A 4,651-nucleotide genomic window follows, 5' to 3' on the forward strand; every position below is an offset into this window, starting at 1 on the left:
TGCTATTGGCCTCTCTGAACCGTCAAGGAATTTGTGTGACAGCACCGCTCCGATGCTGTAGGGAGACGCATCACATGCTAACCGAATCGGTAGTGTTGGATTGTAGTGGGCCAATACTTCTTTTGAAGTGATTAGGCATTTACATTTCTGAAAGGCACGCTTACACTCATCACTCCATTTCCATGTTACTCCAGTTTGCAGCAGGGCGTTCAGTGGGTGCAGAATTGTAGATAAATTCAGCAAGAACTTATGGTAGTAGTTCACCAACCCGAGAAAGGACCTCAGTTGCGACACATTTTCCGGTGCTGGAGCCTTGACTACAGCCTCAATCTTGTCTGGCGACGTATGCAACCCTTCCTCATCAATCATGTGGCCACAATACGAGATTTGTCTCCTGAAGAACTCGCATTTGGGGCGGTTGGCTCGTAGCCCATATTCTTGTAATCTAGTGAGCACCTGCTGCAGGTTGGCAAGGTGTTCACTGTCATTTTCGCCCGTAACCAGGATATCGTCCAAATAACACTGGGTCCCCGGGATCCCTTGCAGGACTTTTTCCATCACCCTCTGCCAAATAGCCGGGGCTGATGCTACCCCGAATACCAGTCGATTGTACTGGTAAAGGCCTTTGTGAGTGTTTATCGTGAGGTATTTCCTAGATGCTTCTTCCACCTCCATTTGTAGATACGCTTGGGCCAGATCAATCTTCGTAAAGCGTTTCCCTCCAGATAGTGAGGCGAAAATATCTTCTATCCGTGGAAGTGGATATTGTACTGTGTGCAGGACTGGGTTCACAGTTACCTTGAAGTCCCCACAGATGTGAACCTTCTTCGGCTCCCCAGGCGTGCTGCTCAATGATTTCTTCATTACAGGAACGATGGGTGTGGCCCACTCGCTCCAGTCCACCTTGGACAGCACACCCGAACGCTCCAGACTCTCCAGCTCCGCTTCAACGGCTGAGCGGATCGCGTACGGTACCGGTCTGGCCTTAAAACATTTTGGGTTTGCGTTATCTTCGATTTTTATCGTTGCCGTTACTCCTTTTAGAGTCCCAAGCCCTTGTTGGAACACCTCTTTCGCGTCAGTTAGAATTTTTGACAGTCGTCCAGGTGTGACGTCATCATCCTTTTTGTCAGTCACAGTTAGCGCCTGAATGGAATGCCAATCCAATTGTATTTTTCGGATCCATTCACGTCCCAATAATGGTGGTCCTCCATCTTGTAGTATATATAGATACAGTTTCTGTGTTTCCTTGCCGTTGTATTTAACTGGCACCCTTATTTTTCCTCTGGGGTAGACTTTTTGCCCCGTGTATGTCTTCAATACAATGGACGTGTCCTTCAAGGGTATGTGTGAGAATAGCCGCTCATAGTCTCGTCGATTCATGACAGTTGGGGCTGATCCTGTGTCCAATTCCATCTTTACTTGGGACCCTGCTATCATGAGGGTGACCCAAATGGTTCAGTGATCCTCCTTTGCGATCACGTTGTGTAACATTAGACAACTTAGTCGCCTGCTCCCGGAGTCATTATCACTCTCCTGATCTTCCGAACTACTGTCTGTCATTTTTTTTACTTTCTTGTACTTTTCCTTAGTAGTTCTTTTAGTGTTGGTTTTCTTTCCCGACCTGCAGACTCTTGCTACGTGTCCCATTTTCCCACATTGCCTGCATACTTTGTCCTTAAACCAGCAGTCCTTCTGATCATGGGTTGTTCTGCCGCAGCGATAGCACTTTTCTGCTCCATACGCCATTTCGTTAGCGCTGTATTCTTGTGGTTTCTGTTGTATTTCCGCAGCTCCCCGTGCTGCTGCTTCGTAGGATACTGCCACGCTGAAAGACTGTTCTAGCGTCAGGTCCTTTTCCGAAAGTAGTCGTTTCTGGGTTCCTTCACTCTGGAGCCCGCAGACAAACTTATCCCTTAAGGTGTCTGCCAGTCCTGCTCCGAACTGGCAGTGCTTCGATAACTTGCGTAGTTCCGTAAGATAGTCAGCATTGCTCTCATCTTTGTGCTGGTTTCTTTTATGGAACTTGACTCTTTCTGCTATCAGCAGCGGTGTAGGGTTTAGGTGTTCCTGTAAGATATTAACAATCTCTTCAAAACTTTTCTCCATTGGTTTAGCTGGGGTAATTAAATTCCGCAATAGGCCGTACGTTCTCGCGCCCATCAAATTTAATAATACCGACGCCTCCTTTCCATCAGCCACCTCATTTGCCTTGCAGTACACTTCAATTCTTTCCACATACGTGGTCCAGTCTTCTACCTCGTTGTCGAAAGCAGTGATACTGCCACTCTTCGGCATCTTGGGTGATTTAAAATGGCGCCTCCCGCGCTTTTTCTTCTTCCCCAATAGATTAAAATGGCGCCTCCCGCGCTTTTCCTTCTTCCCCAATGGAATAAAATGGCGCCTCCCATGCTTTTCCTTCTTCCCCTTGCTGCCACGCTGCTCCTAGCATTCTACAGGGTAATGGCGGCGACCCGCGGCTTCGGCGCATCTCACTTTTCCTTCCCCTCGTCTTATTTTCTCTACGCTGCCCAGTTCTTGAGCACCGACCGCGCCCTGTGCGCTCCACCCTCTCTTTTTTTTCCTCCCGACGACGCTGCACGGCCCCTTTGCAGAGCCGCTCGATCGAGCTCGAGCCCGCCGCAGTCCGGAAGGGTCAGTGCACTACCTGCTACCAGCACGATTTGCTGGAACACCTTGACTGGGGAGCCAAGCCCAGCTCTCCACAGCCTCCCCTGCAATTCTCCGAACTCCGATGGATCCTTGGGCGGTTGCCCGCGGTCGACGCCCGTTGCTCTGACTTCGACCTCCAAGAAGCTTCTTCTCAGGGAAAGATCCCCGTGAGGTAATGCAGTACTGCAGGTGAGTTCGAACCTGCTCGTCGCCAGTGTAGTGGCCGAGTATCAATAATACACGGACTGCAGGAGAACAATAATAACAGGTATTTACTGAACAGAGGGTAAACTTAAGACTGAAGTACAGAAGCCTGCTATGGCTTTATATACAGGTGTGGTCACTGCCGGTACTGCAGTATAAAATCAGTTCTCTCTTAAAGGTACATACACAACATTAGTAATCTCCCGCGAGTTGGTTTTCCCGTCAGAAGCCTCCCCCCGCCCCCACTCCCCTTGTATTTGAGACGATTAGAATAGCCTCTGATACAAAGACTGCATGCGCACTTTTGGACACCATTTGCCACGTGTGTTGGGCGAGTTCACTGGCTTGAGGATTTTCTCGGTAAGTCTTTTTTGATTGAAACCTGAGGGCCGGGCGGGAAAACCACTGGAGCCATTTTCAGACCTTGGGGCTGTTTTAAGGCCTTTTAGGTTCTTCGGATCTGCCCATCTGACCGTCTGTCTCCTCCTGGGATCGGGGGATATTTTATTCTTTTCCAGGGAGAACATAAGAAATAGGAGCAGGAGTCGGCCATACGGCCCTTCGAGCCTGCTCCGCCATTCAATAAGATCATGGCTGATCATCGACCTCAATTCCACTTTCCCGTCCGATCTCCATATCCCTTGATTCCCCTAGAGTCCAAAAATCTATCTATCTCAGCCTTGAATATACTCAAAGACTCAAAATCCACAGCCTACTGGGGCAGAGAATTCCAAAGATACACAAGCCTCTGAGTGAAGAAATTCCTCCTCATCTCAGTCTTAAATGGCCGACCCCTTATCCTGAGCCTATGCCCCCTAGTTCTAGACACTCCAGCCAGGGGAAACAACCTCTCAGCATCTACCCTGTCAATCCCCTCAGAATCTTGTATGTTTCAATGAGATCACCTCTCATTCTTCTAAACTCCAGAGATTATAAGCCCATTCTACACAATCTCTCATCATAGGACAGCCCTCTCATCTCAGGAATCAATCTAGTGAACCTTTGTTGCACCGCCTCCAAGGCAAGTATATCCTTCCTTAGATAAGAAGACCAAAACTGTGCACAGTACTCCAGGTGTGGTCTCACCAAGGTCCTGTACAATTGTAGCAAGACTTCCTTACAATACTCCAACCCACTTGCAATAAAGGCAAACATGCCATTTGCATTCCTTATTGCTTGCTGTACCTGCATGCTAACTTTCTGTGTTTCTTGCACAAGGACACCCAAATCTCTCTGAACACCAACATTTAAAAGCTTCTCACCATTTAAAAAATATTCTGTTTTTCTATTCTTCCTACCAAAGTGAATAACCTCACATTTCCCTATATTATACTTCATCTGCCACCTTACTGCCCACTCACTTAGTCTCTCTATATCCCTTTGCACATTCTTTGGGCTGGAGTTTTTCATTGGGGACGGGTTGGGGTCGGGTCAGGTGGTCAGCGGGTCCCGCCCCCGCCGCCAATGTGAAACGGGACAATTGAACGATTTTGCCCTGATGCGCTATCAATTACTCATAAAAGACTGAGAGTTAAGAGAGTAACTAAAGGCTTTTATTAACAAAAGAATGAAGGTCTGCCTCGAGTGGTCGACCGGTCCAGAATACAAAGGGCTGGGGAGCAGTCACCTTTATACTAGGACTTGTGGGAGGAGTCAGCCGAGGCATGTCCAGGCATGTACACAGTGGAATACAAATAGTGGTTTACCACATTCACCCCTTGTTTAAAATTGAGTCCGGCGGGGTGAAGTGTATTAAAAGTTAGTGTATTGGAGT

This window comes from Somniosus microcephalus, chromosome 13 (assembly GCF_052327205.1).
Source record: "Somniosus microcephalus isolate GS21.2 chromosome 13, FLI_Smic_1.0, whole genome shotgun sequence".
Lineage (NCBI taxonomy): Eukaryota > Metazoa > Chordata > Chondrichthyes > Squaliformes > Somniosidae > Somniosus > Somniosus microcephalus.